Source organism: Saimiri boliviensis, chromosome 5, assembly GCF_048565385.1.
Source record: "Saimiri boliviensis isolate mSaiBol1 chromosome 5, mSaiBol1.pri, whole genome shotgun sequence".
Classification (NCBI taxonomy): domain Eukaryota; kingdom Metazoa; phylum Chordata; class Mammalia; order Primates; family Cebidae; genus Saimiri; species Saimiri boliviensis.
The window spans coordinates 84,383,253-84,402,209 of NC_133453.1; the positions used below are offsets into that span (position 1 = coordinate 84,383,253).

At 33.9% G+C, this 18,957-nt stretch overlaps 1 pseudogene; it reads left to right on the forward strand.

Moving 5' to 3' along the window:
* The first annotated feature begins 7,923 nt into the window (after positions 1-7,923).
* On the forward strand, positions 7,924-8,453 carry LOC101028982 (chromobox protein homolog 3 pseudogene; annotated as a pseudogene).
* The last annotated feature ends 10,504 nt before the right edge of the window (positions 8,454-18,957 follow it).

Sequence of the window (18,957 nt, forward strand, 5' to 3'; positions counted from 1 at the left end):
GTAGAAGTGTTCCCTTTTCATTGCATCCATGCCAACATCTATTATTTTTTGATCTTTTGATTATGGCTATCTTACAGGAGTAGGAAAAATGTATTATTATTTTCTTTTAGACTTTCCTCTGGGGTAACACTGGGTTCTTTACATAAGGTAATCTTTTTAATAGTTTTGATAGTTACTGAAAAAAGCAGAAATATTATTAATATTAACTTTTATACAATGAAATATTTCTTGAAATAAATTGTATATGTTTAAATATAAAATCAATGTTATATTTTAAATATAAAATCATAAATAAAATAATTTATAGTCAATACAGTATAATATAGAATCTATAATAGAAGGGACCTTGTGTGAAATGAGTCTTTGACAGAAAACTGAGCTAACAATTCATTAGCTCATGCATTTTTTAGGTTACTATTGTACAGAAAACACACACGGCTCAGGTAAAGAATAGAAAAGTATAATATGAAGTCTACTAGCAGATATAATGAAGTGTCATTTTTTACTGACAAGGAGAGGCATAGGTCAATCAGAGGGCATGCGGGAAAAGAGGAATATGATTTGAAACTTTTCATTTCTGTAAAGCATTTTGGTAAAAGTTCTCTCCATAGCATCATGTCATAAACCTAAATGACAAGGGCCACAGTGATGTCAAAAATATTTGAATCCACTAGGTATTAAATCACAGACAGTGGAAATACTCTGAATAATGACTCTTCCCATTTGTTGTCTGTGATAAGATTCATAGTCAGCATGCTGAATATGAATTGGGCATTCATCTTATATAACAATAAGAGCAAATAGTTAAATAACAGCAAGAAGGATGTAAATGCTAACACATAAAGCAGTATTTTTAAATATTTTTATATCAATTAATTTAATTCATATAACCCCACACGGTAGATACTGTTCTATGCTCATTATGTGGATGAATAAGACAGATCATAAATACTTGCTCCAAGGTCACATAGCTCTTAAGCAATATATATAGAATTAGAATCCCTACAGTTTAGGTTAAGGATCCCAGTGTTTACATTAACCTATGATTATTAATTCTTTCTTTAAATTCTTTTTCCTTCAAAGAATTAATGACATTTGATTTTTTTAATTGTTTAGTTTAAACACAATTTTATCTATGTCAGAGACTTGATTTTTTTCTGAGAGTCTCAGTAACAGAGCAAAGTGTTATAGCTGAGACCCATGTTCCACAGCATAAATTGGTATCACAAATGAAATCCACTAGAATATAGATGGCTACCTCTGTTAACAAGATGGATACATTTCACCATGATAAAATATGTTTTTTTAATTGTCATATATCTTTCTAATAAATATCAAATTATTTTCAATTTTTATAAAAGTAGCTATAGGAAAATAACAGCTTAAGTTTAAATTACAATTTTAAGGAAAGTTAAAAACAAAAGATAATGGTAAGAGATCTTTCAGCAAGACAAGTTATTTAAATATTATCTCTTCTGCTTCTTAAATATGTGCCCTTTATGATGTGTATGATTAGATATTTGAACAGTGAAAATTGACTCTGGGAATGAAGTACTTTTTCACATAGGTCAGAATATAATCACTCATGATTTAGAGAAAATGCCTGAGTTTATATCATATTTAACTTTTTTTTTGTATTTTTCCCCTTAATTTGTCCATATTTGCTTCCCCAATCCCTTAAAACAGAGTTACAGTGAGAGCTCAGAGCACCTCGAGCAGCTGGTGGTAGAATAGCTCAAGCTGTTTTTTGGTCTCTGATTAGTATAATATCCCAGGACGAGGAATTAAAATAAATTACTGTAAGACTAAAAGAATTTATATTCTAGCTAAATAAAAGCATACAATATACCACAACATTGCAACCTGTCTATGCCTTAGAAAACACAACATAAAAGCTAGAAACAATTCCAAAATGCCAATAAATTGTGAACCTATGATTTGTTAGTTAAAATTACCAGACAATTACATTTTATACTCAAGAGCCTTACATGCTAAATAACTGTAAATATTGAGCCAAGTAAAGATTCTTTGCTTATGTGTATTTGCAGGCATCAAAGAGCACGAAATTACATGTCATTCATCATCATTTAAAACCATTTTAAGTGTTAGATAATTAATATTTTTCTCATACTGAAATATAACATCTATCTAATTCTAGATAGGGCATTAAAATACATGATATGTGTTTAAACTTCATAGTGTTAATTGGTCCATAATTAGACGGTGCAAATAGGAAACATGTCACTGAGATGGATAATAAATTCATATTAGTTGAAATATATGAAAAAATCCTGTGCTGGTGTGAATGATTATGTTCAAAATGTTAACCTGACTATGAAATGTAAACCCTTTATCCACTTTGGTCTAATCACATAATTCCTAGGTATAATTTTTCCCCTAACTGGGAAAATTATAGTTTCTACTGGTTAGTTTTAATTTCTCGGTTTACTAAAAAGATAAATTTGAGAAATTTCATGCTATGAGAATTTCATATCATAAATGTTTATAAAAAACAAAAGTTAACTCTCAATTCAGAAAAAAAAATTCTGTTTTAAAATACTCTAATGGAAACAAGGATTCGGTTCACAAGCTGACCAATTACACATAATTCTATGGAGATATTAGAGATAAATGGATTTACAACTGGAACACTATTATTCTTATGTTTTATTCCTTGGTTATAAAGTCTGTGTCTCCAGGATTTCAAAAGTTCGGTGTTGTAGTGATTGTGGGTTAAAACTACAGCCATTTGGCACACAGAGAAGTTGTAATAAATTGCAGGAGGTAACCTTAGCAAGAACAGCAGGGGTAAGCTTTTTTATTAAAGTGTTTTGCCATCCCTTGCCTATAAAATTCAAGCTGTTCTTAAACATTAGTCCTTAAGTAGGTTGCCCTCTGGAAGTGAAATTCTTTGCAAAATTTCATGATGCAAGTTGTTGCTCTAGGCATGTCAATGGGTTAAAAAAAATAAATAAGCAAAACCTCTTATTGGATTTAAACATTGTGATATTCTTTCTGTCTATATTTTCTCATTTTTTCATAACCATGCTGCTACATTTAAATGAAAACAAATAAATTATAATATTAAAGAAATGTGTACATTGTGTGCTTTTCTCCTGTAGTGTGTTTTCCACTCAACATTTTTTTTTATTTTAAATAACATCAGCCACCTTACATTAGATAACTCTGCTCTGACATAAAGTCTGCTTTTAGGAGATGTTTAAAAGTTGGATTAGAGCACCAGATAATATAACTGGCAAAATTATGGCTTAAACCCAAGTCATTCTCTATTAACTTCTAGATTGATCTGGTTCTTGAAGGCTGTTTGGTTGACTCATATGTTCATCAGACTGAAGTTTATCACAGATTTCTGGCTTTAGCTTTTTAGATCTTGTCGATTCTCACAGCATTAAGCAAGCAAGCTGTTCCTTAGTGTTGTAAATTTACTGGTGATGCTTTTGGATGTTGCCTAATGTGGTATGCGGGAAAAAAAAATAAGAAAATAGACAACCAGAGAGAGAGGAATGTTTGTGGCAAAATCATATTTACCTTTGTTCAGTGGACAGGGAGCATAAGAATAGACGATCTGATTTGTTCTGCATATCCCTACTGAAAACCATTTCATGGTCAAGGATTTATTTTTGAATTTATGGTAGTGAATTTAAAAGGAAAAAATGGAATAAAGTAATAGTATAATGCATTTTGGTAAAATTAAAAGAAAAATTTTATCACTAAATTTAAATGTCAAGACTTTGTAAGAGCTTCAGAGCAAATCATCTCTCCCAGCCTCACCCTATAAACAGAAAGAAGCTGAGACTGCAGAATATTATGAAATACATTGCCATGAACAAGTCAAGTAGGATTTGAAGGCGGTCTGCTGTCCTATGCACTGAAGCTGAGGACCCATACTTTAACAGAACCCATATGGCAGAAGAAACACTGACTCAGCTTACTACATTTTTTTTCAGTTTCCCTACTTTCATGGTTCAAATATCTTAACCTGTATACTGGTCAAAGAGCAAGAGCTCTTCCACGTTTTTTTCCTGTAGTAGTTAAACATATTTATGAGTGCTAGACCATTTCCTTGTTTTTTAAAAATCTTTATTAGGACACTCCCGTAATCAACAAATACTGGAATTTGGCTCTAAGTAATGCTTCCCAGATACTGGCACATGAACTTTTCCCCTTTGCCCAGCCCAGAATTCTCACCTTTCAAAGTGGATCCATGAAATTCCTGAAGGGCCTGTATAGAATGTGGTTTTGTTTAATTTTAGTTTCCTTTACCTTTTATGACCTCCCAAAACAAAAGAGGTCACCTGTTCTGCTCTGGTGTTTCTATTCTTCCTTTCGCCTCTTTGAAGCCACCACTGTCCCACAGATTTCAGTACTCTGTATTGGTGATGCCATACTTGCCTATGGGAGAAACAGCAATCATGGATACTAATTAGGATTTTTTTTCTTCTGGGACATTAGTAAATGATCTTATTTTATATCTTTTTATCAATATAAATGTAATAATTAATATTCTCTATGAGTCTGTTATGCCTGAAAATTAAAATAGTATGATTTTTTTTATCTTAATCTCCCTAAACTGGGTAAGTACTATGTTAACTAATCATAATAGAAAACCCAACAGTTTTACACTGTTCTTATGCGTGAAGATTATACTAAGAATTAGCCCCTTGTCTTTACACTGTTCTTAGGTGTGAAGATTATACTGAGAATTAGCCTCTTACTTTGAGATAAATGGACCAGTGCTGAGCAGGTAAAAGTAGTAGGTGGAAGGAATACTGTATGATTATTGATTCGCTATCACAGGTGGACTCACTGTAGTCAATACCTTACCTGTTTCCATGATTCCTTGAAACCTGATCCCACTGACCTTTTCTGGAAGAATAGCCTTGGGAAAGATCCCCTGTCAAGTAAACATGATTGAAAAAGAATAGAGATACCAAATGTGTCATTGCCATATTCATTTAGAGGGAGGAAGCCTGAACCATGGGGACAGCTAAGCGCAGTTAGCAATTATCAAGAATTCCTTTTGAAGATGGCAGCCTGCACAGACATATCGCCTTCCTTTGAATCAAAAACCATCCTGAAATGAAAGTAAAATTACACGAAAGAAATAAAAGTGTAACAGGAAAGAAAATTGAAGGAAGTGGTTATTACAGGACAAGATTTTTTTAACATATAGAAGAAATACACAGGAGACTGTGGCACAGATACTAAGAAATTAGGGAGCATAATTTTAAGAGAACTCAGGAGAGAAAACTAGGTTGTAAACATCAGGTCTATGGACTTTGAAATGAGGAATGAGGGATACAGTAAATTGAACTGTGTCTACTGAGGGACACTGACAATAGACAGAATGAAATTGAACCCTAGCATGCCAGTGATGAATAATATTTATCTAACAAAATGATAATAAAAATATTCTCAAATTTCAAAGCCAAGGTTCAAAGTAAGAAAGACTTAGCTGTGATTGAATATTAATGTAATATTAATTACCTTGATAATGTAAAATTAAAATGAATAGGAATAGCATAGGGAAAGGGGAAAGTAAAGAAAAATAATTTTAGAGGCACTATTATTCTTATGTTTACAAACAAAGAATCAATAAATATTTTTTAAAGTGGCTGAAATGCTAAAAAATTGGATTATAATATTTAAAGTTACATAAAAATCAGTATCAATAAAACAATGATATAATAATCAAACATTGGGAAAATTAGCGGACAAGAAGGTAGGAGATAAAATGAGCTAAACTTGCAGTTTTTTAAGATACAGTCAGTAAGTACTGCCTGAAGTTGATAAACAAAGAACATATGGTAAAATAATATCTATAATTATTGAGGAAATCACTAAGACAAACTGAAACAGAAAGACTGTTAGAATGTTTCCTCAGGATAGAAGGTAAAGGCAAGATTTTAACCATAAACGCTTCTATACCATTTGGCTGATATTTATTATGTTTTATGATCAGGCTAACAAAAGCAAATTTATTTAAATTCTAAATGCACATGTAGTTCTAACAGTTGTTCTTTCTTTGTTCTAACACAGTTTTCTCAGGTTGGAACGAGGTGGGGTCATGCCTGTACATAATAAGAGCTTGATAAAACATCATCATTATTATTGCTATTCTGCTCATTAACATCACTTTCCTTGGGGGGCAGAGTAGTTAATAGAGAAGGAAAGTCAATATTCAATTATAAAGAATGTAGTTATGTATCTACATTTTCTTGACTACTAAACTGGAACTCATTACTAGAAAGTAAATCCAACAAACAAGAAACCCAAGAGTGGGAAAGTCACATTCCCATTGTCTTGTGTAAAACTTTGAAATAATCTAAGCAGCCTGTTTTGGGTTTTGTATCCCTAACATTAACATCATGATAGAGTTTTGGGTTTCTCCAGACAAAAAATTGAGCAGAAATCAGCATTAACACAGTGGTTATAGAGTTATCACACCTTCATTAATGTCCTGTTTAGTTTGGTGAGGATTCAAGCCATCCTAATTCATTTCTTAGACTTTTTATACAATCTACTAACAGGAAATGATGTGCTGTGTATTGCTTCAAATTTTAACTTGAAGTATTTTTCCTTTATTAAAAAAAATAAACTTCTGGTTTTTAATACATTGTTCTATTTAAGTGTAGGAGGTTTTCACTGGAGATGACATTAATTATAAGTAAAGTTAATTTAACAGATGGGTGATAATGAGATACTTGAATCATCAACAGGGAGAAAAATACACACTTAGAAAGGAATGACAATCACTATTCAATGGTCATTTGTAGGCTATGTATTAAATTTCTTAAATGATCATATTTAGAACTCTATTACATTTATTGGGTAGTACATATGTATCTTAAATATGAGTTATGCTTATACCAAAATACGTAATTTCAGTGATGCTAATATACCTATAAAAGGACATTGCTTATAAATGGACTAAAAGTAGAGGCTACAATTCTATTTTTAAAGCATCCTCCATTAAGTTCTGTATTTACATTTAAACTTAGCACCATAAAATCATGTTTCTGTAAAAACTAAAATGGTTGCACGTATTTCTTTAAATGTTGTATAAATATGTAGCATATCACATAATAAATTATATGCCTAAAATACTTAATTATTGCGAATTCTGATACAGTAGTATTTAATAGAGTTTAAAGGAAATTAAAGACATTATGAGGAGAGAGAAAAAGAGTCATTTAGTAGGAATATGTGACTCTACATTTACACTGATAGATTCATACTTTTGAATATGCTAAGCCATCATTACTGTTCCATAGCATGTTTGAAAGGTAAGGGACATGTTGATAGCACAGCTTTCATGCTGTAAGTCTAAACACAGAAGAGTCTCCTCTGAAAGGGACCATAGTGAGTACATTCAAAGCCTTTCATTTAATAGACGTTGATGACTCCATCAGTGTTCAGGTATGTCAACATATTTTGCTGTAAGGAATTTCTTTACTTATCACTAGTCAACTTGAATAAGACATTTAAACATGAATGACATGAATGAACATATGCCTAAGGGTTTTCAATTCTTTGTGAATATATTTAATGTTGTCTCAACATTTTGATAATGACTTAGACACACACATATAAATCATGCATTCTGGATGATATACATTGATAGTTAGATCCTAGCCAGGCACTACCAATTTTAATGCCTGTTTTCAGTTTAGGATTGATTTAAAATCATACAACACTGTTTATTTTCCCTGGACTCTCCAGAAAATAATTCACAGAGACTTAACTCTTAAGTTTTACATTCATGCCAAATGAAATTCAAATGTTTTCCAAAGTGCTCTATAAGAACATATGTATGTGAGGCATGCAGGTTCTAAAACGCAGCAGACCCACAAACTGGAGCAGCTCAGAGGCAGTTATAGCTCTTCAAGTCTGCAATAAAATATGACCTCCAATAAAACTATATTGCAAAAAATGGGAAAGTACAGAACGGGAAGTATAAAAAGTCAAAGAGGCAGAGACTGAAGAATTTGTGGTGGAAATAGCAAATGGGAAGCTGGAGCATTTCCTGAAGAAGTGGAAGGGATTTACAGATGCTGACAGTACTTGGGAACCTGAAGACTATTTAGACTGTCTAGAGTTAATTGAAACATTTCTTAATTCTCAAAAAGCTGGCAAAAAAAAAAAAAGATGATACAAAAAGGAAATGTTTATCTGACAGTGAATCTGATGACAAATCAAAGAAGAGAGATACAACTGGCAAACCAAGAGGCTTTGCTAGAGATCATGATCCTGAAAGACAAATTGCCAAAGACAGCAATGGGGAATGGATGTTTCTCCTGGAATATGAGTGTTCACATGAGGCAGACTCGCTGCAGGCAAAAGAGGCAAAGGTGACAAGTCATCAAATGGTAATTGCTTCTTATGAAGAGTGATTGCCTCGACATTCTTGTCTAGAAGAGGAAGCTCAATAAGTGTTTGCATTGCTTTTCATATATGTATGTTACATGTACATATATAATATGGATCTTGGTTTTTGATTTACTAAAGAAATCTCTACATTCTAATAAAAATCAACTTTGATATGTTTGTTTTCAAAGTAGTATTGGGAGGTTTGTCAGATTTATTTTTTCATCAATAACATTGGTTACTTTGAACAAATAAATGAAACTTTCTGTAGTTGCTTCCTTTATCAGGAAAGAACAATTGATACCATGGCATATTTTGTCCTCTGCACTAGAGAACAGCTTTATTAATGTTGAGGAAAACCTCCATCATCATTATACAATCAGTACTTGTGGTTAACTCATACGCCTAAGAACCATTCTGAGTTTTTTATTTGTTTTGTATGTTTATGCTAAAAACACAAATTTGATGGTTTTCTTCTTTGGTTTATTTTTAAACTTTCACCAATACAAAAACCATGGGTAGGCCCATGGTCCTAGGATGCCGTAATTCTGTGCAACTTAAGAAATAAATCACTTCAAGTTAAATTGAAATTTTTCCTGAAGCCGTCACATTTCAAATTAAACAGATGATTCTATAATTAACCGGATAATTAAAAGCATCCACATCAGAAACCATATTTATACCTATAGGCATACAAATGCAATTGTTTGTTTCAGAATTTCTTTTAAAAAGACTGATTACTACCAACAACCTCCCCACTCAGACGAAGAAACTAGACAAATCTTCCCATTTCAACTGGTTGAGCAAGAGTTAGTCAAACAGACATTTAAAGATTCCTCTAATGACTCTTTCCTTTTGAAAAAGCTGAAATCCCTGTGCTATATTTACTAAAGCATCATGATTTGTGGAAGGTCTCAGACTTGGCTCATGGAAACCTGATCAGATAAGGTTAGAAAAGGCAGTTTAGGACCATCTGGCATAAATGGGTGAACAAACTTGTAAAACATAAAGAATTGCCCTGGGTGTTTTTCCTTTATCCCAACTCATTCCCTACATGTAGGCTGATTTGTTTTTCAGTATTTGGATTACTGGTTTAGCAGAAGCCAAGAAAAACAATAACTTTGTAATAATCAGAATGTTATCTAGCTGTATATTCTTTAATTTAAATACTGGTATACAGTAGTCAATAAATAGCTTCACATTCATTTATATATAAATATATAATGCATTATATATTTTATATATTAATTTAGATAGCATAATTTTATAACATATATTTATATATAATAAACATTTATAAATTTTTAATTGAACTGAATATATAAAAATATATATAACTGAATATATAAATTGTTTAAAATTTCTTGGATATGACACTAAAATCATATGTAGCAACATGTTAAGAATAAAAAAATTAGACAATTCAAATCTAACACATCAAATTTTAAAACTTTTATGTGTTAGCTCATAAACAACAGAGTAAAAAGGCAACCCACATAGTATAATAAAATATTTGCAAATCATATTTGTGATAACGGATTAATATCCAGAATATATTTTAAAACTACAACTCAGTAGCAACAACAACAACAAAAAAACTAATTTAAAACTGGTGTAAAGGATTGAATAGACATTTCTCCGAAGAAGAAGATATACAAATTACTAATCAGTACATAAAAATGTGCTTAACATCACTAGGGATTTGCATTAGGGAAATGCAAATCAAAATCACAATGAGATATCACTTCATGTCCGTGAGAATGGCTAAAATATATTCTTAAAATCACACATAAACACACAAAAACAAGATGAAATAAGCATTGGCAAAAAGAATTTGGAATCCTTGTGTGTCATGGTTGTTCATCAAAAAATTAAACGTAAAATTACTACATGACCTAGCAATGCCACATCTGAATATGAACCCAAAAGAATTGAAAGCAGGAGTGGACCAGAGATTTGTATATCAGTGATCACAGAAGCATTATTCACAATAACCAAAAGAGAGAAGCAATCCTAGAGTGCATCAGTGGATGAACGAGTACATGAAATGTGGTATATACACACAATGAAATAGCCTGAAAAAAGAAGAAAATTCTGACACATGCTACAATATGTATGAAATTTGAAAATATCACATGAAGTAAAATAAACCAGTAACAAAAGAAAAAATATTGCAGGATTCCATTTATTTGAGCTGTCTAGGATAGACAGATTCATGACGACGTAAAGTAGAATGGTGATGGCTGGAAGCTGGGGGAAGTTGGCTTGGCAAATTATTATTTAATAGGCATGAAATTTCAGTTTGGGAAGATGAAAAAGTTCTGGAGATGGATAGTGGTGATGGTTGCACTACAGTGTGAATTTACTTAATGTCACTGAAAGTGACACTTAAAAACTGTTAAAATGTTACATTTTATGTTATATATGTTTTACTATCATTTTAGAAATTTAAACAAATCTATTTAGAGCAGTGTCTACAGATTATAAACATCAAATCAAAGGAACTCTTCTAAAATAATTAATTCATAAAATATAACAAGGTAATTACTGGGGTAAAATTTGTCATTGATCATGAAACTCATGAATACTATAGTTAGTATAAAATGTAAAACATTGTGCAGAACATATATGAAGAGTTAAAATTCATCCTCTCAGAAGCTATTCTTATCTTAAAATTCTATTCATTTCTTGCCATAAAAGCCACTACGACCAAGTAACAATTATTCCAAATGCACTATTCAAAAGACACATTTTAGACAGAAATTGTTACATTAGGAAATGCATAATCTAGTACAGGTATTTGTTACGCTCAGAACTCCAGATTTTCATAATGATTTTCATGTGACTTTTCTCTCTGGTGGGACTCAGCAGAGAGATGAGACAAAGTTAGAGCATAGTAATCAACCACCTTTCTTCTCTATTATATTCTTACAAATCTCCTGAAACAAATGACTAAACTTGACATTGCTCATCTAAACAATGGAGAACTGTATTTTTTGAAACCAACTTTATTTAAATAAAGGATATTTTATAAATTAAACCCACTTTTTGTGCACAGTTTAATAATTTTGTCAAATGCAAACATCATTTAATCTCTAACATGATCAAGATAGAGAAGATTTCTAACACCTCAGAATGTTCTCTTATATCCCTGTTCAATGAATCTTAACACTACCTGTGGCCCAGGCAACTCCTGACCTACTTTCTGTAACTACACATTTTATTTTTCTAATGTTTTATGCATATGAAATTGCACAACATGTGTTCTTTTTCTTCTGAGACCCTAAAAGTAAAAAACTTTCCAGAAGAAGAAATGTGGCATAAGTCAGAGAGATTTCAACACCAGAAGGACTTGACATGCTGTTGCTGGTTTGAAGATGAAGAGGGCAATATAGCAGCAATGCAGCTAGCATTAAGTGCTGAGAGAGGCTCCCTGCTGACAGACAGCAAGGAAATGAAGACCTCAGTCCCACAGCCACAAGAAACTGATTCCTGCAAATAACAAGAAACAGCTTAGATGAAATTTCTCCCCCAGATAATAACCCAGGTGAGCCAATACTTTAATTTTGGTCTTGTAAGGCCTATAGTAGGGGAACCAGTCAAATTTACTCAGATTTCTGTCCTATAGATGTGAATGTGAATGGCTTTAAGCCACTACATTTATAGTATTTTGTTATAGCAGTGATAGAAAACTAGTGTAACATATAAACACAAAGAAAGGAAATAACGATACCTGTATAAATAATTAAAATAGAAAAATTGGCCAAGATGACCAGCTAGACCCAGTCACGAAGAACATCTTCCACTGACAGAAAAGACTCTCAAGAAACTGGCACACTCAGAGTATATCTTTGGAAGGAAGACATTGAGAGCAGACAGAGGGAGGATGCAGACCCTAGGCTTAAGCGGAAGAAAAGATGGGAACCCTGCACAGGATTGCCAAGCACTAGGACTCATTCCTGGCCCCCAGTGGCTCCTAGGGAAGGATTGGGTTAAATAGTCAAATAATGGCCCACTGTTACCAAAGACCTCCAGAATTCTAGCTGTAAGAGACTCCTTAACTCTCATGGGCATTTGAGCTGACAGGGAGAGATGCTTAGAGAGGTGGCAGAGACAGAACCCAGCCTGTGCAAATTTGGACAGAGCAGAGTTATCTTGCCTGTGAAGTTGTGCCAGTCTGTTCTGAGTGAACCCGGTCTGTAGGCCTCTCCCTAGTTTCTGGCTGGGTGTGCTCACTTGCAGCTCAGCCTCAGATGCCCAGTTAGGGTGATTTTCAGTAGCTACCACCACAGCTCTTTCACTGACTGACCCCACTTAATTGTTGGAAAGGTTCTGCAGATGGGCCCACACTGGCATGAACTTGACCCAAGACACATAGTCATCAGATTCTCCAAGGTCAACACAAAAGAGAAAATATTAAAGGATGATAGAAGGCACAGCTTATCTACAAACCTCATCAGGCTAACAGAAGACCTTTCAGCATAAACCCTGCAAGTCAGAAGAGATTGAGGATCCACATACAGCATTCTTAAAGAAAATAAATTCCAACTACAGATTTCATATCCAGCCAAACTAAGCTTCAGAAGCAAAAGGTAAGTAAAATCCTTTTCAGTGAATCAGATGCTAAGGGAATTTATTACCAAGAGACCTACCTTATAAAAGATTGCTTCAGGAAGTGCTAAACATGGAAATGTAGGCAATTATTGGCTACCACAAAAACACACTTAAGTATATAGACCATTGACACTACAAAGCAACTACATAATCAGGATTACATAACAATCAGCTAAAAACACAATGATAGAATCAAATTTGCAAATGTCAATATTAACCTAGAACTTAAAGGTGCTAAATGCCCCCAGTTAAAAGGCACAAGGTAGCAAGCTGAATAAAGAAGCAAATCCAACTGGGCGCCGTCTTCTAGAGACCTATTTCACATGCAATGACACCCATAGACTCAAAGTAAAGGGATGGAGAAAAATCTACCAAGTACACAGAAAGCAACAACAACAACAACAAAAAAAAAAAACCAGAAGGCGATGCCATTGTTATTAAAGAGAAAACAGACTTTAAACAAACAATGATCCAAAAATACATAAAAGAACATTTATATAACAATAAGAAGACTTAACTCTACTAAATATATGTGCACTCAACATTGCAGCACCAAGATTCATTTTAAAAGTTCTTAGAGACTGAAGAAGAAGCTTAGATAATTATACAGTAATAGTTGGAAACTTCAACACCTCACTGACAGTGTTAGACAGATTATTAAGGAAGAATACTAACAAAGACATTCAGGATGTAAACTTAACAGTTGATCAAATGGACCTACCAGACAGCTACAGAACACTCTACCCAAGAAAGACAGAATATGCATTCTTCTGACCTGCAGATGGCACATATTATAAATCAAACACACATGCAACCATAAAGCAATTGTTAAAAATAAAAATAAAAAAGAAAAAGAACAAAAGAACAAAAGAAAACAAATAAGCCAGGCATGGTAGCTTATGCCTATAATCCCAGCACTTTCGGAGGCCAAGACGGGTAGATCACCGGAAATTGGGAGTTTGAGACCAGCCTGGCCAACATGGTGAAACCCTATCTCTACTAAAAATACAAAAATTAGCAGGGTATGGTGATGCACATCTGTAATCCCAGCTACTCAGGATGCTGAGGCAGGAGAATCACTTGAACCCAGAAGGCAGAGGTTGCAATGAGTTGGGATTGTGCCACTGCACTCTAGCCTGAGTGACAGAGAGAAACTCAAAATTAATAACAGAAATTTTACCAAATATATGCTTGGACCACAGTGCAATAAAAATATAAATCAGTAACAGAAGATCTCTCAAAAACATAAAATTACATGAAAATTAACCTGTTCCTGCATTACTTTTGGGTAAACAATAAAATTAAGGTTGAAATAAAAAAAAGTATTTGAAACTAATGAGAAGAAAGATAGAACCTACCCTGATCTCTGGGATGCAATGAAAGTGGTGCTGAGTAAAGATTTTAGTGTTAGTAGCCCGTATCAGAAAGTCAGAAAGCTCTCAACAACCTAGCACCATGCCTAGAGGAACCAGTAAAACAAGAGCAAATCAACCCCACAGCTGGCAGTAGAAAAGAAAGAACCAAAATCAGAGCTGAACTGAAGAAAACCGAGATGCAAATAATTACACAAAGATCAACAAAACCAAAAGGTATATATATTTTTTTAAGATTAACAGACCACTGGCTAGACTAATGAAGAAAAAGAGAGAGAAGATCCAAATAAATACAATCAGAAATGACAAAGAGGACATTATCAATACCCCAATAGAAATACAAAAATCCTTTAGACACTATTACAGATATCTGTGCACACAAATAATAAGCCTGAAAGAAGTGGATAAACTCCTAGAAACATACAACCTCCCTTTTTTGAAGTAGAAAAAAACTGAAAACACGAAAAAAAAAAATAAGTTTCCAAATTACTTCAGCAATTAAAAAAAGAAAAAAGATAAAAGAAAATTACCAACCAAGAAAACACTAGACCAGATAGATTCATAGCTGGTTCAAATTCTACTAGATATACAAAAGAGAGAGAAGACCAATCTTATGGAAAATATTTCAAAAAATTGAAGAGGTGGGACTCTTTCTTAACTCATTGTATGAGGCCAGCTTCATTACAATACCAAAACCTGGCAGAGACATGACTAGCAAAGAATACCTCAAGCAATATTCCTGATGTATGCAAAAATCCTCAACAAAATACTAGCAAACTGAATCCAGTTGCACACCAAAAAGCTAACCCACCATGATGCTTTATTTCTGGCATGGAAGCATCATTTGGGTTCAACATGTGCAGTTCAATAAACGTGATTCATTACATAAACAAAGCTAAAAGCAAAAACCACACAATATCTCAATAGAAGCAGAAAAGGCCTTGATAAAAGTCAATATTCCTTCATGTTAAAAACTCTTGGCTGGGTGAGGTGGCTCACACCTGTAATCCCAGCCAAGGTGGGTGGATTATGAGGTCAAGAGATCGAGACCATCCTGGTCAACATGGTGAAACCCCATCTCTACTAAATATACAAAAAATTAGCTGGGCATGGTGGCACGTGCCTGTAATCCCATCTACTCAGGAGGCTGAGGCAGGAGAATTGCCTGAACCCAGGAGGCGGAGGTTGCGGTGAGCCGAGATCGCGCCATTGCACTCCAGCCTGGGTAACGAAACTCCGTCTAAAAACAAACAAACAAACAAACAAACAAACAAAAAACAAAACAAACAAACAAAAAACTCTTAACAAACTAGGCATTGAAGGAATATACCTCAAAGTAATAGGAGCCATTTATAATAAATTCACGGTAAATATCCTACGGAACAGGCAAAAGCTGGAGGCATTAACCTTGGGAATCAGAACAAGACAAGGTAGCCTATTCCACTCACTCCTATTTAAACCAGTATTGGAAATCCCAGCCAGAGCAATCAGGCAAGAGAAAGAAATAAAAGGCATCCAAATAAAAAGAGAGGAAGTAAAACTACCTCTCTTTGAAGATGATATGATTTCATACCTAGAAAACTCCATACCCTCTGCCCAAAGCATAGATATGATAAATAACTTTAGTAAAGTTTCAAGGTACTGTCAAGTACCTTGAAAGTATCAAGGTAAATCAAAGCACAAAAATGAGTAGCATTTCTATACACCAATAAGATCCAAGCTAAGAGCCAAGTCAAGAATGCAACTCATTCATAAGAACCACAAAAATAACAAAATAGCTAAGAATACAGCTAAAGAGGGAAGTGAAAGATCTCTACAAGAATAATTACAAAACAGTGTGGAAAGCAATCAAAGACAACCCCATCAAATAGAAAAACATTCCATGCTTATGAATAAGAAGAATCAATATTGTTAAAGTTGCAACAGTCCCCAAAGTGATCTTATCGAACTACCAAATGCATTTTTCAGAAAACTAGAAAAAAACTATCCTAAAATTTACATGGAACCCAAAGTACTCAAATAGCTAAAGAATTCCTAAGTAAAAAGAACAAAGTTGCAGGCATCACAGCACCCAAAATCAAACTATGCTATAAGGCTATAGTAACCAAGACAGAATGATATTGCTACAAAACAGACACATAGACCAATGAAACAGGTTAGAGAGCCCAGAACAAAAGCTGTACACCTACATCCACCTGATCTTTGACAGGAAGTGAGCATTACTGCCTGAGCTTTGCCTTAAGATCAGTGATGGCATTAGACTCTCACAGGAGCTCGGACCCTATTGTGAACTGCACATGTGTGGTATCTAAGTTGTGTGCTCCTTAAGAGAATCTAATTTCTGATTATCTCAGGTGGAACAATTTTACTCTCAGACCATCCCCACTACAATCCATGGAAAAATGGTCTTTCATGAAAGCAGTCCCTGGTGCCAAAAATGTTGGGGACCACTCACCTACAGAATGAGAGAAAATATTTGTAACCTATGCATCCAACAAAGGTCAAATATTCAGAATTTATAAGAAACTTAAAATAGCAAGCAAAAACTAAAAAATCCCATTTAAAAATGGGCAAAGGGGCTGGGCACAGTGGCTCACGCCTATAATCCCAGCACTTTGGGAGGCTAAGGCGGGCAGATCATGAGGTCAGTAGATCGAGACCATCCTGGATTACATGGTGAAAGCTGGTCTCTACTAAAAATACAAAAATTAGCTGGGTGTGGTGGCACATTCCTGTAATCCCAGCTACTCGGGAGGCTGAGGCAGGGGAATCACTTGAACTAGGGAGTTGAAAGTTGCAGAGAACCAAGAATGTGCCACTGTGTTACAGCCTGGTGACAGAGAGAAACTCTGTCTCAAAAAAAAAAAAAAAAAAATAGGCAAAGGACATGAAGTGTCACTTCAAAGGAAGACATACATGTGGCCAACAATCATATGAAAAATGCTCAACATCACTCATCATTGAAGGAATGTAAATAAAAATGACACCACACCAGTCAGAATGATTAATAAAATAACAGATGCTGGCAAGGTTACAGAGAAAAAGGGACACATCTGTGCTGCTAGTCAAAACGTAAGTTAGTTCAGCCCCTGTGGAAAGCAGTGGGGCAGTTTCTCAAAGAACTTAAAGCAGAACTAGCATCCAATCAAGCAATCCTATTATTGAGCAGATACCTCCCAAAATATAAATTATTTTACCATTAATTTGCTTAGGATAACGGCCTCCTAAGACACATCCATGTATATGTTCATCACAGCTCTACTCACAATAGCCAAGATGTAGAATCAACCTAGGCCCCCATCAGTTGTGAACTGGACAAAGCGAATGTGGTATACATACACTATAAAAAAGAGCAAAATCATCTCTTTTGCAACATCAAAAATGGAAATGGAGGCCATTGTCCTAAGCAAAATAATGCAAGAACCGAAAAGCAAATACCACATGTTCTCACTTATAAGTGGGAGCTAAACATTGAGTACACATGGACATAGGAAGGGAACAATAGACATCAGGGCCTACTTGAAGGTGGAGGATGGTAGGAGGGTGAAGATCTAAAAACTAACAGTTGGGTACTATGCTCATTACCTAGGTGACAAAATAATCTGTACACCAAACCCCGGTTACATGAAATTTACCATGTAACAAACCTCCATATGTACACCCTGAACCTAAAATAAAAGTTGGAAAAAAATAGAAAAATTTGAAAAACATAGAAAGGATGGATAAATCAGGAACAATCCTCCTTAAAAACACTCATGAAAGAGAAACATTTATAGTAAAACTGATTAAGAAAACAAGAAACCTAAATTATTTTAGAGAGATAACAATGAGGAAGAATTTCCATACTGGATATCCAGATTTTTTTTAATATTATTTAATTAAGGTAGAATGATTTTGGCATAAGTTTAGAAAAATAAATTATCAGAACAGAAGAGAGACTGTAAATAGACCCACACATATTAAGTAACTTGATTTATGACAAAAAACAAAAACTCTGTAATTCAATGAGGAAAGAACATTCTTTACAAAAGAATGGGGTGTGTTCAGTCAATTAAATATCCATCAGAAAAAATCTGTGTCCATTACCTCAAATCATGCCTAAAAATTAATTTCAGATGAATATTTTAAAGGCAGCTAGAAGAAAGCCTAATACAACAAAATACACTCATGGCCTTGAAATAGCAACATTTAAAAAATAAGGGTAATGTCAACCACAAAAAAAAAATTAATCTCTACTCATCAAATGATAATAAGAAAGCAAAAAAGAAAGTCACTGACTTGCAGTAAATGCACTTGAATAAAATATATTTATAAAATTATCCAATATGTATGTGAAAATATGTGCAACCTCATTAGGCCTCAGGAAATGCTTGAAAGACTAGTCTTAAAATACTAGTAATTTCCAGTGAATGCCAAGAATGTAGACATCTAGAACTGTCATATTTCTGGCAAGATTTTAAATAGATTCAGCCACTTGAAAGTTTAGCACTACCTAAAAAGTGAAACCTTCATATAACTTATTGTTTTTATAATTCATCAATTGTGCTCTTGAGGATATACTCAAGATAAATTAGTTAATGTG